General features: G+C 36.4%; 1 long non-coding RNA gene across 1 annotated transcript; it reads right to left on the bottom strand.

Moving 5' to 3' along the window:
• Positions 1 to 640: 640 nt before the first annotated feature.
• Positions 641 to 9,400, bottom strand: LOC132141905 (uncharacterized). The gene is made up of 2 exons (XR_009433962.1): positions 8,963 to 9,400; positions 641 to 792 (listed from the first exon to the last, which is right to left on the bottom strand). It is a non-coding gene; the product is annotated as an uncharacterized LOC132141905 (long non-coding RNA).
• Between the last annotated feature and the right edge of the window lie 7,884 nt (positions 9,401 to 17,284).

The following is a 17,284-nucleotide window of genomic DNA, read 5'->3' as shown; positions in this document are numbered from 1 at the left end:
AAAATCTTATTTTCGTTTTTGAAATTCTCTAGTTTATTGTACAATTTTTCACTCATACTTCCTTCATAAACATATTGCATGCATGCTTATGGTAGCTTAGGGTCTTCTGAATCCATCGATACCAAATACATGGTGGTCCATCATCATTACATATGGTTTATAAGCCGAAATGTAAAAATAGAGAAAACAGACCAAAAAGGGCTTAGTCCCAAAAATGAAAAAACGCCTAGGACTGTTTGTAAATAAAGTTAATTATTGAATTGTTCTTTACACATTTGATTGAACATTAACCCATTTCTGTCAAGCAAAGGGTTTGAAAAATATATTTTTGGGTCAAAAACTTTTCACTTTTGTTGTGTGAGGTAGGATTTTCAGTAATAAATGACAAAAATCTCATTTTTGTTTTGAAATTCTCTAGTTTATTGTACAATTTTTCACTCATACTTCCTTTATAAACATATTGCATGCATGCTTATGGTAGCTTAGGGTCTTCTGAATCCATCGATACCAAATACATGGTGGTCCATCATCATTACATATGGTTTATAAGCCGAAATGTAAAAATAGAGAAAACGGACCAAAAAGGGCTTAGTACCCTAAGGGTTAAACATCTCTTTAATCACCAGAAAAAAAACTGTATTTTAAATTGTTATTTTTTTGTTGTTGTTGCTAATTGTGCTGTTTTCATTACAGCTTAAGAAATCTCTTAGGCCTTATCCTTTTCTGACAGTTTCAGGAATTAAAAAAAAAATTCTAAAAATACTTATTTGTGCTGCAAATAATAATTTCAAACTCATTTGATACTGACCTCTGACACCCTGTGACATGACATATTCACATAATCTCATGGATGTAACAGTAAAACTGTTCAGTTCACAGATGAAGACTAAGCTGTAATGCAAGCAAAACTATTTCACAAATGCTTATAGGTCAATAAAATCATAATAAAACACTTTTAAATTATTTAAGGATTTGGTAACACTTTAAAATAATGTCTCATTTGTTAACATTAGTAAATGCATTGGTAACACTTCATAATAGCTGCACTCTTTAGCTAAGCATTAGTAAATAGTCAGTTCATGCTTTATATAGCCTTCTCCCAAAATTAATAGTCATTAGTAAGCATTTTATAAATACATAATTAAATTGTTCATGGTTTATATGCACATTTATTTTGAGGAGATTAAAGGCTGTAATCTTCCTAAAAAAATAAAAAATAAATAAAAAAATAAAAATAAACAAACACAGAATTTAGAAATATTTATTTCAAGATGAAAAGAAAACTGTACACTTGAATTTATATATATATATATATATATATATATATATATATATATATATATATATATATATAAAATTGCATAAGTTTATATTAATTTTTTTTTTATCAAGTGTACAGCTGTACAGTTTCATTTTTTGCATCTTGAAAAAATATTTCTGTGTTCTCTATCCCTCTGTGTTGTGTTTAACTTTTCAGTTTGGAAGATCAATGATTCTTTAAATCTCCTTTGTGAATGCTTTAAATGTATAAATAGTCCTCACTTTAGATGAGCTCACAAAAATAGATAGCTGGCAATTACTAAATGTTTTATAAAAACCTGACTTTATCATGAATTACAGCTGGAATATATGTCAATAAAGCAGTTATTAACAAACTGACCAACTATTATCATGTGTCTAAATAATAAGATTTATATATTTACACTAAAATAGTTCATTAATCATTTAATTTCACTTTCTTAATGATCCCATAAACCACTGACAACTCCTTAACTGGTTTGTAAATAATGCGATAATTTATAAATGATAAATTGATCCTTAAAGTATGAAAATACAATGATTGAACTTTATAGATATGCTCAATAACAAAATATTTACAGCTGTATTTATGAACTGCTTAATAATGCCTATTAAAGGAGTGCTATTAGGCTTTTTCACTTTTTCCAACTTTAGTTAGTCTGTAATGTTGCTGTTTCAGCATAAAAAAGTTCTGCAAAGTTACAAAGCTGAAAGTCCAATTCAAAAGGAGATATTTTATTTAACAAAAATCACTTTTTAAAAACTACAACGAACAAATTGTTTGGACTACAACAAGCATTTTCCGGGATTTGTGATAACACAAATATTGACAAATGGGATGTGAAAAAAGACTGGAAGAGAAAAAAAAACTCCTTATATTCAGGTGTGCAGAATTATGAGACACTTTTTCCTTTACTGATAAAATGAGCCAAAAAAGATATTTCACTCAGACTGAAAAAACAAAATTATTAGATCCTCATGAGAAATATTCAAAATTAGATCACTACATTAATTGCAAAGTAAAGACATGACCACTGGACAGCAAAATGCTTACTGGGTCAGAAGGGTCAGAAAAAAAACAGGCGGAGAAGAACAAACATGTAAACTGCAAAAGAATTAAGAATTAAAGTGAAGAATTAGGTGTAAAACAATCAGGGAGCATTTAGTCTACAGTGCCACCATTTTCCAGAACTGCAACTTTCCTGGAGTCTACGAATTACAATGTGTCAGGTTCTGAGAGATGTAAAAAGATCCCCAAAAATGACTTAATTAGAATAGCACAACGTATTGTGAAATACTATATTAAGACTTTATATGTAGGCTTTATGAACAGATAGGTTTTGAGAGATTCTTGAAGGACTAGCATCACCTCCTCTTGTACGACGGTTTGAGGAATATATCTTCCAGATAGTACCGCCGCTCCCTATATGCAGAGTACGCAGTCTTCGTAGGGCACCAACTCCCAGAGGGGGCACCATCCCAGTTGCTCAAAAAAAAACATGCGCCATTCTCCCATCCGTGCTCGCGACCGCTCGCAACTCATGTTTGCGGATGAATGTTCGTAATTGATGGATGGACATCTATGCCCGGGTAAAGGACATCAGCAATCCGGCACAGAGAAAAGAAAAATAAAGAAAGTAAAAAACAAAACAAAAACAGGCATAAAGTTGGCTTTACATTGGACATTCGAGAGTCTCAAATTTAGGGACCGTCTCTAAAGTTACATGTGATATTGTTATACACTTTTCTAATGTCAGTAGCATTTGAAGAATTACTTACAGTCATAAAAACAACTGTAATTGTTCATTTAGGTGACAGCTATAATGCACAATTAAATTGATTGTTTGATATTTACTAAAACAAACTGTAAGTCATATGTAAATTATGCTACTTTTTCACATGGGCTCAAACGCAAATTTGAAGCTCAATAGCATTTGAGGAGAAAGACTTGCAGTCATAAAACAATTGTAATGTGTTCATTTAGGTGTCAGCTACAATGCACACCTTATACATTTTTTATATATATTAAAATAAAGTGTTACTAAAGTTATATATATTGTTCTCTGTATGTGATTTCTAAGTCTAGATGGGTCGGATTAACCCTTTAACTGCCGTATCCCTTAAAACTTGATTGCCAGAGGGTTACTGTAAATGCTTATGCCCGCTGGGCACAGTTTTCCCGATGCCACCGGGGTGGCGTTTGGACTGATGGCTTGAGCCCGCCATCGCTGCTTGCAGCTATATTTAGGGCCTGAGCACCGATGGTGCTTGGGACACACGTCAGAACTGGCAAAAGATTAGGTATGATATGGTTATCTAAGGTGGGTGTGGCAATATGGCTCGACAGCGCCACCTATACATTTTCAACGAATTACATCTTGAGCTACGTTTCACATACTTGTACGAAAATCAGTACACACATGTAACACACCAATATCTACAAAAAAGTCTCGTGGTACGAAATCCGAATCTCAACAGGAAGTCAGTTATTATTTTTTTTCTCTGCCAAAGTTGTGCTGTTTTTGCCATTTCCAGGGGTTGTACTTTAACGAACTCCTCCTAGAGATTTATTCAGATCAACACCAAAGTTTGTCAGTGTAATCTAAAGGCCTTTGCGATGTTAAATTGCGAAGATCTTGAGTTTTTGTTACAGGGCGTGTCCATGGCGCCATGACAAAATTTGATGTCTCGCCACAGCAAGAGAAGTTGTAACTCAAGCATAAAATGTTTGATCTTCCCCAAACTTCACATGTGAATTGTGAATATCTTGAGTTTTCGAAAAAAAGGGCGTGTTCTTGGCGCCATGACAAAGTTTGATGTCTCGCCATGGGAATAAAATGTGTAACTCAGGCATAAAATGTCTGATCTTCCCCAAACTTCACATGTTTGATAAGAGTCCTGGCCTGAACACATCTGAAGGCCAATATTCCATTAAAATGATAGCGCCACCTGCTGGCAACTGGAAGATTGGCACATATATGGAATAAACTTTTATATATTCCACTGATATTTATGAGTTTAAATGCTTATTTCTCACCGTTCACCTATTTACTAAAGCCACTCGCTGCCGGTGAGCCCGGGTGCAAGGGGCCATTTACAGCTGTATTTATGAACTGGGCCCATCACTGCTTGCAGCTTTAATTAGGGCTCACGCCCAAAGGGTGAGAGGCCTATTGTTTTCCTTAGGATTATTTTTTATTATTATTATTATTATTATTATTTTCCAACGTCTCGGGGCTTTTGGGGCCCTTAACATGCTTAAAAAGTCTTGAAAATTGGCACACACATTGGAACCTGCGGCCATTAGGGCCGGGCAGAGACTGATACACGGGCGTGGCACAGGGGCTCTACAGCGCCCCCTGGAATATGGAGGGTCATATATCATGTATACTTGCTCGTAGACATATGAAACTCGATACACATATAAATCTCATCAATCCAAACAACTTTCGTATTGCATATCATAGGCTCCGCCCAACAGGAAGTTGGCTATTTAGGGTTTAGTATTCGTATTTTCCGTCAAAGTTTTGGGGGCTTTTGGGACCCTCAACATACTCAAAAACTCTTGAAAATTTGCACACACCTTGGAATATGTGGCCTTTAGGAGCCCGCAGAGGCTGAAACCCGGGCGTGGCACAGGGGCTCTACGGCGCCCCCTGGATCACAGTCAGAAATGTTGATGTATAGCTCACACATACTTGCACATATTCATATGAAACTCAGTACACATATAGATCTCATCGTGCCGAACAACTTTCATATTGCATTTCATAGGCTCCGCTCAACAGGAAGTCAGCTATTTAGAGTTATGTAAAAAGCGCATGCTCTGGAATTTGAAATACTTGTCATAGGTTTTTTTAACCGATTGCCACCAAACTTGGTCAACATGATCTCAAGACATTGGGGATGAAAAATTGCCAGCGGATTTTTGATATCTCGAACAGTTTGCTCGTGGCGAGGTGTTGAAATTATGGCGAGAAATGAGAAACAGGACGTGTCTAATACCATCCACATGCACTACCTGATTTTAATCAAACGTCATCAGATTATTCGTTGTATGATGTCGATCACATATATGTGACTATTAGGAGTCAAAGTTATAGCGCCACCAACTGGCAGCAGGAAGTGTGTCATTTTCAAAATGTTTTGAATTCAGCATCTTATTTTTACTCAATTTGCTTCAAACTTCATCAGAATAATGTTAAAACAAAGCCTATATAAATCTGCTGGGAGGATATCAATATCTAAAAATATTGTTGCTGTGGCAACATGTCAAACTGGAAGGGTTTTCAGGTTATTTTGAGGCATATAACATACTTAGAATTTCACGAAATTCAGAACACACATCAGTATTAGTGACAGCTAGACAATGGCAAAAGCTTTTAAAAGGGCGTGAAGGAGGCACTCTATAGCGCCACCTTTTGTCAAAAGTGGGGGGGTTAGTTTTAGCTACAGACACCAAACTCAGTACATCTATTGGTCTTATCAAGACGGACAACTTTCTAATTTACAGTCATCAGCTACGACCAACAGGAAGTTGGCTATTTTGACTTGAATATGGATTTTTTGGAAAATTCTGCTGTGAATTAATGCATAGTGCTCAGAGGAGAAGTACACTTGACACACCAAACTTTGTCTACATGTTGAAAAAACATTGAGGATCTTAAATTGTGAATGGGTTTTGGATAGCTTGAATGGTTTTGCCATGGTGATTTTTTTAAATGACCGTAAAAAGGGAATCATTAATTGTATTGTATTTTTAAATTGCAGCTTCCAAACACGTCAAAGAATTTTTTCATACAGATGAAAAAGTTATTCTGAGGAAATATGCATAGTTTCATGACTTTACAACACTGTATGGATAACAGAAAATTATAAAAACTGTCAGACATCTCATCTCACTCTGTCCCTCTGTTTGAGTATATGTGCTTAGACTTCCATTGTCTGAGAGAAATAGCGCCCCTACAGGTGCAACACGTCCCCCCCACATTTCAAAATCTAAGTTTTGTCCCCCTCACTATTTCCCAATGTCAGATTTTTTTTTGCATTGCCTGCCTATCTCTGCCGATTTCAGAGTCTCCAAATTAATCCATTCTGAAACTTTTAAATGCATATTTAATTAAAAAAAACCCGAAATTATAGGCTTAAGTGCAGGTTCCGAAAGTTGGTAGTTTTGGCGCTATGGTTACACACACACACACACACACACACACACACGCACCGTTGGCGGTGCGCTCAAAGTCTGTCAGTTGTGCAGTTACCCAAAATCTCCTGAATGAAGTTAAAACCCATCATATCACTGGATGAAATAAAATCGACTAGCAAAGATACAAGAGGCCGCCTTACAAACGAGTGTGTGGAGGATATTGTCATTCCGCCGTAAGGTTTTGATGGCGTCATTTATTTATAAGGAGGGCAACACTCCAGTCCAAAAGGTGGCGCTAATGCACATAAAACGGTTTATTTTATGTATGCTTCGGCAGCCAGTGTTTATTTCTTGTATGTTAATGTAACCAACCGTAACATAGTAGAAAAGAAAACGTGAAAGTTAAAATACTAAAAATAAATACTGATCAGTGATAACATATTTATGGTGGTTTTGTGTGCATTTTGGCGGTTTTTGAACCGTTTTTGGGCTGGAATACATCAGCTGGATCTGCCAAATTTGGACGGTTGATTTTAACGTTACAACTAACGTTAAACAACAATATTATTCACAGACGCACTTTGTATTTGAGGGAGATTGCTGGTTTTCAGTTTGATCATTAGTTTTATTGTATTTTTAAAAACTGTCAACTTTAGCCAACTTAGAAGCAAATGTTTTAATTTTATGTTGTGTAAAACAGGCAAATGATAACTAATTAGCTAATGTGAATTCAATGTGCCATTGATACGTGTCCATAAACTATGTAGAAGTAACATTAGTCAAAATGTTCACACAGAGATGAGTATCCTACAATACTTTAAGAGGAACAGGACATAGGAGAACGAGCTTGTAAGTTGTATGGATAGCTACATACAGTATATTCTAAAATTCACATAGTAAAAGTACTTTAGGTCAGTAAAATTAGGCCAACGGCATGTCATCAGAGTTTGCAACCAGTTCTGTGTCCTCAAACATGTTACTTTCCTAGACAGGAGATGAAGAGACCACAGAACAGGGAGAGTTAGGTCCAAGTGAGAAACAGGTAATGGGAATATGACAGAATGCTCATTTTTGTAGGATAAAAGAATACATGGGAACTGTGTCCAACTAATTTAACTAGTTGTTGTTATGATTACCGTATTTTCCGGACTATAAGTCGCACTTTTTTTCATAGTTTGGCTGGTCCTGCGACTTATAGTCAGGTGCGACTTATTTATCAAAATTAATTTGACAAGAGAAATGAATCAAGTTAAAACATTGCCGTCTACAGCCGCCAGAGGGCGCTCTATGCTGCTCAGTGCTCCTGTAGTCTACACTGAAAACATAGAGCGCCCTCTCGCGGCTGTAGACGGTAATGTCTTCTCTTGGATCTAAATAAATGCAACTTATTGTCCAGTGCAACTTATGTTTTTTTCCTTGTCATGACGTATTTTTGGACTGATGCGACTTATATTTAGGTGCGACTTATAGTCCGACAAATACGAATATATATTTAAATGTAAAAATAGTTTATCGCTGAAGCTACATAGGGCCATTTGAAATCCTTTTTTTTTTATTCCAATTTTGTCAGATTCTGTGATATTCTACATGATTCCATTTTTAATATTTCCACCTTTACTGCATTGCGTTTACTGTAGTGGTCCACAGATATTGGCTTTTTGATGGCGGATGCCGAAATCATAGAGAGCAGGGTGGCTGATGGCTGATATAAAGCCGGTATATATATATTCATCAATATTTAATAAATTAGAAAACAAATGTTCATTAGAAATGAGCATTTAAGTGCTTTATATATATATATATATATATATATATATATATATATATATATATATATATATATATATATATATATATATAAAAATCTGGGGAATTTCCCCCGAACCCCCCCTGGCATATACTGTCCCCCCCAGGTTCAAAATCGCTCCTACGCCCCTGGCTTTTTAAAATAAAATATTACCACAAATGCACACAATACACCCATTATAACACAACAAAAGCTAAATGCAGGTGTTTGTGACCCGTTTGTGAAAGACTATTTGAAAGAGCGACAGGCAGAATAACATATATCTCTCGAGCTGCAGGATTCTGCCTTTCGTCGTACGAACGAACACATCACGGACAAGATTATTTCAAAATACATAATAGCTTGGCGAATATAAACGAAAACAGCCACGTGAACATAAACTGTTGAGAAATAAATCTGAAGTGGATCTACTGGATTTGAATATTAAGTGACCGCATTTACCAGCTGCTTCTGTCTTCAATTTTAATCTATATATAAAAAAAGGAAACTCATTCGTCTTGGCTGCTTTTTTTATGTGTGTACATATTTATTTATTTACTTTTTTGTACATTTTGTATAATTTCATAGTTAATGTATTATAATTATAAAAGCAAAAATAAATTTAGCCACTCACATAGAAATATCTTAGGCCTTATCCTTTTTCTGACAGTTTTAACGATTTTTAAAAATCCTAAAAAACCTTATTTGTGCTGCAAATAATAATTTCAAACTAATTTGATACTGACCTATGACATCCTGTGACATGATATTTATTTGAATTTACATGATCTCATGGATGTAACAGTAAATCTGTTCAGCTCACAGATGAAGACTAAGCTGTAATGAAAGCAGAACTTTCACAAATGCTTATAGGTCAATAAAATCATTACAAAACACTTATAAATCATTTAAGGATTTGATAACACTGTAAAATAATGTCTAATTTGTTAACATTAGTAAATGCATTGGTAACACTTTATAATAACTGCACTCATTAGTAAATAGTCAGTTTATGCTTTATAAAGCCTTGTCTTAACATTAATAGTCAATACTAAGCAGTTTATAAATACAGCTATAAATAGCTTGTTCTTGGTTTATAAGCACATTTATTACAAAGGAAAATAAAGGGTCAGTTATCTTCCTAAGAAAAATTAAAATAAACAAACAACAACACATTGATACAGAACTCAGAAATATTTATTTCAATATGCAATAAAAGTAAAATGTACACTTGAAGAATATATATATATATATATATATATATAAATAGTAGGAGACATTTTGGGGATGGTAAAGGTTTTGTCCACTGGGTGGTGCTGTGGTTATGTTTAATTAGAGCACCTAAGCAAGAACTGTGTGTGTTGCCGTGTTGGTAACTGGGAAGCACAGTTTTTGAGTGCATGGCAGATTAGCCCGTAAAGTGGATTCTAGTTCTATGCGGTCCATAAGGTATGGCTTTGTGTGTACATGTGAATAAGGAGCGGCCACAAGAAGTTTGAGATCATGTTTAATGGAGCTCAAGTAATAAAGAAAGACATTTGTTATGGATCTACATCTGTCTACATGGACTGTTTGTAAGTGTTCTACACTTGCTTATAATCCTATTATCAACAGCAACGGCATTGGAAAGCTATATATATATATATATACATGAAATATAAACATGCGCAATTATACAAAAATCACTTTTTAAAAACTACAACAAACTAATTGTTTGGACTACAACAAGCATTTTGCTTCAATTTATAACAACGTTTTCAGGATTTCTCAGAGGGCAGGCTACAAGTATAACTCGTTTGAAGTAATGGTACTTCATATAACATTATCCAAAGAAACAAATGTTAGTGATAAATCCCCTGTTATGTTTGTACTGGCTACTGTATACAGGCCACCAGGGCACCATACAGACTTTATTAAAGAGTTTGGTGATTTTACATCTGAGTTAGTTCTGGCTGCAGATAAAGTTTTAATAGTTGGTGATTTTAATATCCATGTTGATAATGAAAACGATGCATTGGGATCAGCATTTATAGACATTCTGAACTCTATTGGTGTTAGACAACACGTTTCAGGACCTACTCATTGTCGAAATCATACTCTAGATTTAATACTGTCACATGGAATTGATGTTGATGGTGTTGAAATTATTCAGCCAAGTGATGATATCTCAGATCATTATTTAGTTCTTTGCAAAATTCATATAGCCAAAATTGTAAATTCTACTTCTTGTTACAAGTATGGAAGAACCATCACTTCTAACACAAAAGACTGCTTTTTAAGTTATCTTCCTGATGTATCCAAATTCCTTAGCATATCCAAAACCTCAGAACAACTTGATGATGTAACAGAAACTATGGACTCTCTCTTTTCTAGCACTTTAAATAAAGTTGCTCCTTTACGCTTAAGGAAGGTTAAGGAAAACAGTTTGACACCATGGTATAATGAGCATACTCGCACCCTAAAGAGAGCAGCCCGAAAAATGGAGCGCAGCTGGAGGAAAACAAAACTAGAGGTATTTCGTATTGCTTGGCGGGAAAGTAACATATCCTACAGAAAAGCATTAAAAACTGCTAGATCCGATTACTTTTCTTCTCTTTAAGAAGAAAACAAACATAACCCCAGGTATTTATTCAATACAGTGGCTAAATTAACGAAAAATAAAGCATCAACAAGTGTTGACATTTCCCAACACCACAGCAGTAATGAGTTTATGAACTACTTTACTTCTAAAATCGATACTATTAGAGATAAAATTGCAACCATTCAGCCGTCAGCTACAGTATCACATCAGACAGTGCACTATAGACCCCCTGAGGAACAGTTCCACTCATTCTGCACCATAGGAGAGGAAGAATTGTATAAACTTGTTAAATCATCTAAACCAACAACATGTATGTTAGACCCTATACCATCTAAGCTCCTGAAAGAGGTGCTTCCAGAAGTCATAGATCCTCTTCTGACTATTATTAATTCCTCATTGTCATTAGGACATGTCCCCAAAACCTTCAAACTGGCTGTTATTAAGCCTCTCATCAAAAAACCACAACTTGACCCCAAAGAACTAGTTAATTATAGACCAATCTCGAATCTCCCTTTTCTGTCCAAGATACTAGAAAAGGTGGTATCCACACAATTATATTCTTTCTTCGAGAAAAATGGTATATGTGAGGATTTCCAGTCAGGATTTAGACCGTATCATAGTACTGAGACTGCTCTTCTTAGAGTTACAAATGATCTGCTCTTATCATCTGATCGTGGGTGTATCTCTCTATTAGTTTTATTGGATCTTAGTGCTGCGTTTGACACAATTGACCACAACATTCTTTTGCATAGACTTGAATACTTTGTTGGCATCAGTGGAAGTGCATTAGCATGGTTTAAATCGTACTTATATGACCGCCATCAGTTCGTAGCAGTGAATGAAGATGTATCCTATCGATCACAAGTGCAGTATGGAGTACCTCAAGGCTCAGTACTAGGGCCGCTAATCTTCACGCTTTATATGTTACCCTTGGGAGATATCATCAGGAAACATGGTGTTAGCTTTCACTGTTATGCTGATGATACTCAGCTCTATATTTCTTCACAGCCCGGTGAAACACACCAATTTGAAAAACTAATGGATTGCATAGTCGATATAAAAAACTGGATGACGAGTAATTACTTACTGCTAAATTCTGAAAAAAACAGAGGTGTTAATTATAGGACCTAAAAACTCTGCTTGTAATAACCTAGAACACTGTCTAAGACTTGATGGTTGCTCTTTCAATTCTTCGTCATCAGTTAGGAACCTAGGTGTGCTACTTGATCGCAATCTTTCCTTAGAAAGCCACGTTTCTAGCATTTGTAAAACTGCATTTTTCCATCTCAAAAATATATCTAAATTACGGCCTATGCTCTCAATGTCAAATGCAGAAATGTTAATCCATGCATTTATGACCTCAAGGTTAGATTATTGTAATGCTTTATTGGGTGGTTGTTCTGCACGCTTAGTAAACAAACTACAGCTAGTCCAAAATGCAGCAACAAGAGTTCTTACTAGAACCAGGAAGTATGACCATATTAGCCCGGTCCTGTCAACACTGCACTGGCTCCCTATCAAGCATCGCATAGATTTTAAAATATTGCTTATTACTTATAAAGCCCTGAATGGTTTAGCACCTCAGTATTTGAATGAGCTCCTTTTACATTATAATCCTCTACGTCCGCTACGTTCTCAAAACTCAGGCAATTTGATAATACCTAGAATATCAAAATCAACTGCAGGCGGCAGATCCTTTTCCTATTTGGCGCCCAAACTCTGGAATAACCTACCTAACATTGTTCGGGAGGCAGACACACTCTTGCAGTTTAAATCTAGATTAAAGACCCATCTCTTTAACCTGGCATACACATAACATACTAATATGCTTTTATTATCCAAATCCGTTAAAGGATTTTTAGGCTGCATTAATTAGGTAAACCGGAACCGGAAACACTTCCCATAACAACCTATGTACTTGCTACATCATTAGAAGAATGGCATCTACGCTAATATTTGTCTGTTTCTCTCTTGTTCCGAGGTCACCGTGGCCACCAGATCCAGTCTGTGTCCAGATCAGAGGGTCACTGCAGTCACCCGGATCCAGTACGTATCCAGACCAGATGCTGGATCAGCACCTAGAAAGGACCTCTACATCCCTGAAAGACAGCGGAGACCAGGACAACTAGAGCCCCAGATACAGATCCCCTGTAAAGACCTTGTCTCAGAGGAGCACCAGGACAAGACCACAGGAAACAGATGATTCTTCTGCACAATCTGACTTTGCTGCAGCCTGGAATTGAACTGCTGGTTTCGTCTGGTCAGAGGAGAACTGGCCCCCCAACTGAGCCTGGTTTCTCCCAAGGTTTTTTTCTCCATTCTGTCACCGATGGAGTTTCGGTTCCTTGCCGCTGTCGCCTCTGGCTTGCTTAGTTGGGGACACTTCATCTACAGCGATATCGTTGACTTGATTGCAAATAAATGCACAGACACTATTTAACTGAACAGAGATGACATAACTGAATCCAATGATGAACTGCCTTTAACTATCATTTTTGCATTATTGACACTGTTGTCCTAATGAATGTTGTTCAGTTGCTTTGACGCAATGTATTTTGTTTAAAGCGCTATATAAATAAAGGTGACATTGACATTTTCTGGGATTTGTGATATCACAAATATTGACGAATGGGATGTGAATTGGTTGAGCTGCACTAGAGAAGGCAACGAGTGTGATATATACATAGTTGACCATGAAGACTGGAAGAGAAAAAAATAACTCCTTATATTCAGGTGTGCAGAATTATTAGGCACTTTTCCTTTACTGATAAAATGAGCCAAAAAAAAGACATTTCACTCAGACTGAAAAAACCAAAATTGTTAGATCCTCATGAGAAATATTCAAAATTAGATCACTACAGTAATTGCAAAGTAAAGACATGACCACTGGACAGCAAAATGCTTACTGGGTCAGAAGGGTCAGAAAAAAGAATGGTGGAGAAGAACAGAAACACGTAAACTGCAAAAGAATTAAGAATTAAAGTGAAGAATTAGGTGTGACACTATCAGGGAGCATTTAGTCGACAGTGCCACCATTTTCCAGAACTTCAACTTTCCTGCAGTCTCAGAATTACAATGTGTCAGGTTCTGAGAGACGTAAAAGATCCAAAAAAAGACTTAATTAGAATAGCATGACGTATTGTGGAATATTATTTATTAAGACCTTATATATAGGCATTATGAACAGATAGGTTTTGAGTGATTCTTGAAGGACTAGCATCACCTCCTCTTGTACAATGGTTTGAGGAATATATCTTCCAGATAGTACCGCCACTCCCTATATGCAGAGTACGCAGTCTTCGTAGGGCACCAACTCCCAGAGGGGGCACCATCCCAGTTGCTCAAAAAAAAACACAAAAAATCATGCTCCATTCTCCCATCCGCGCTCGCGACCACTCGCATCTCATGTTTGCGGCTCACTGTTCGTAATTGATGGATGGACATCTATGCCCGGGTAAAGGACATCAACAATCAGGCACAGAGAAAAAAAACTAAAGAAAATAAACAAAAAAAAAACAGTCATAAAGTTGGCTTGACATTGGACATTCGAGAGTCTCAAATTTAGGCACCGTCTCTAAAGTTACATGTGATATTGTTATACACTTTTCTAACGTCAGTAAACTGCAAAAGAATTAAGAATTAAAGTGAAGAATTAGGTGTGACACTATCAGGGAGCATTTAGTCGACAGTGCCACCATTTTCCAGAACTTCAACTTTCCTGCAGTCTCAGAATTACAATGTGTCAGGTTCTGAGAGACGTAAAAGATCCAAAAAAAGACTTAATTAGAATAGCATGACGTATTGTGGAATATTATTTATTAAGACCTTATATATAGGCATTATGAACAGATAGGTTTTGAGTGATTCTTGAAGGACTAGCATCACCTCCTCTTGTACAATGGTTTGAGGAATATATCTTCCAGATAGTACCGCCACTCCCTATATGCAGAGTACGCAGTCTTCGTAGGGCACCAACTCCCAGAGGGGGCACCATCCCAGTTGCTCAAAAAAAACACAAAAAATCATGCTCCATTCTCCCATCCGCGCTCGCGACCACTCGCATCTCATGTTTGCGGCTCACTGTTCGTAATTGATGGATGGACATCTATGCCCGGGTAAAGGACATCAACAATCAGGCACAGAGAAAAAAAACTAAAGAAAATAAACAAAAAAAAACCAGTCATAAAGTTGGCTTGACATTGGACATTCGAGAGTCTCAAATTTAGGCACCGTCTCTAAAGTTACATGTGATATTGTTATACACTTTTCTAACATCAGTAGCATTTGAAGAAAATGACTTACAGTCATAAAAACAACTGTAATTGTTAATCTAGGTGACAGCTATAATGCACAATTAAATTGAATGTTTGATGTTTATTAAAACAAACTGTAAGACATATGTAAATTATGCTACTTTTTCACATGGGCTCAAATGCAAATTTGAAGCTCAATAGCATTTGAGGAGAAAGACTTGCAGTCATAAAACAATTGTAATGTGTTAATTTAGGTGTCAGCTACAATGCACACCTTATACATTTTTTATATATATTAAAATAAAGTGTTACTAAAGTTATATATATTGTTCTGTGTATGTGATTTCAAAGTCTAGATGGGTTGGATTAACCCTTTAACTGCCGTATCCCTTAAAACTTGATTGCCAGAGGATTACTGTAAATGCTTATGCCCGCTGTGCACAGTTTTCCCGATGCCACCGGGGTGGCGTTTGCACTGATGGCTTGAGCCCGCCATCGCTGCTTGCAGCTATATTTTAGTATTATTCTTATTCTTATTATTATTTTCCAACGTCTCGGGGGCTTTTGGGGCCCTTAACATGCTCGAAAACTCTTGAAAATTGGCACACACCTTGGAACCTGTGGCCATTAAGGCCGGGCAGAGACTGATTTACAGGGGCGTGGTACAGGGGCTCTACAGTGCCCCCTGGAATATGGAGGCCCATATATCATGCATACTTACACGTAGACATATGAAAATCGGTACACATGTAGATCTCATCAAACCAAACAACTTTCGTACTGCATGTCATAGGCTCCGCCCAACAGGAAGTTGGCTATTTAGGGTTTAGTATTAATATTTTTCATCAAAGTTGTGGGGGCTTTTGGGGCCCTTAACATGCTCAAAAACTCTTGAAAATTGTCACACACCTTGGAATCTGTGGCCTTTAGGAGCTCGCAGAGGCTTACACCCAGGCATGGCACAGGGGCTCTATGGCACCCCCTGGAACACAGTCAGAAATGTTGATGTATAGCTCACACATATTTGCACGTATTCATATGAAACTCAGTACACATATATATCTAATTGTGCCGAACAACTTTCATATTGCATGTCATAGGCTCCACCCAACAGGAAGTCAGCTATTTAGAGTTATGTAAAAAGTGCATGCTCTGGAATTTGAAATACTTGTCATAGGTTTTTTACCCGATTGCCAGCAAATTTGGTCAGTATGATCTCAAGACATTGGGGATGATAAATGGCCAGGGGATTTTTGATATCTCGAACGGTTTGCTCATGGCGAAGCGTTGAATTTATGACGAGAAATGAGAAACAGGAAGTGTCTAATACCATCCACATACATTACCTGATTTTAATTAAACTTAATCAGTTTGTTCGATTTATGATGTCAGTCGCATAGTTGTGAATATTAGGAGTCAAAGTTATAGCGCCACCAACTGGCAGCAGGAAGTGAGTCATTTTCAAAATGCTTTGAATTCAGCATCTTATTTTTACTCTATTTGCTTCAAACTTCATCAGAATAATGACAAAACACAGCTGATGTAAAACTGTTGTGGGGATATTGATATCTAAAAATATTGTTGCCGTGGCAACATGTCAAACTGGAATACTTCTCAGGTGATTTTGAGGCATATAACATACATAGAATTTCACGAAACTAAGAACACACATCAGTATTTCTGATAGCTAGACACTGGCAAAAGCTTATTAAAGGGCGTGGAAGAGGCACTCTATAGCACCACCTTTTGACAAAAGTGGGGGGGGGGGGGTAGTTTTAGCTACAGACACCAAACTTGGTACATATATTGATTTTATCAAGACGGACAACTTTCTAATTCACAGTCATCAGCTACGAACAACAGGAAGTCGGCTATTTTGATTTGAATATGGATTTTTTGTAAAGCTACAGCTGTGAATTAATGCATACTGCTCAGAAGAGAAGTACACTATACACACCAAACTTTGTCTACATGTTGCAAAAACATTGAGGAACTTAAATTGCGAATGGATTTTGGATAGCTTGAATGGTTTTGCCGTGGTGATTTTTTTAAATGACCGTAAAAAGGGAATCATTAATTGTATTGTATTTTTAAATTGCAGCTTCCAAACACGTCAAAAAAATTTTTTCATACAGATGAAAAAGTCATTCTGAGGAAATATGCATAGTTTCACGACTTTACAACACTGTATGGATAAAATAAAAATAAAAAAAACTGTC

Source organism: Carassius carassius, chromosome 6 (assembly GCF_963082965.1).
Source record: "Carassius carassius chromosome 6, fCarCar2.1, whole genome shotgun sequence".
NCBI classification, from domain to species: Eukaryota; Metazoa; Chordata; class Actinopteri; order Cypriniformes; family Cyprinidae; genus Carassius; species Carassius carassius.
This window is presented reverse-complemented; position numbering and strand designations above follow the sequence as displayed.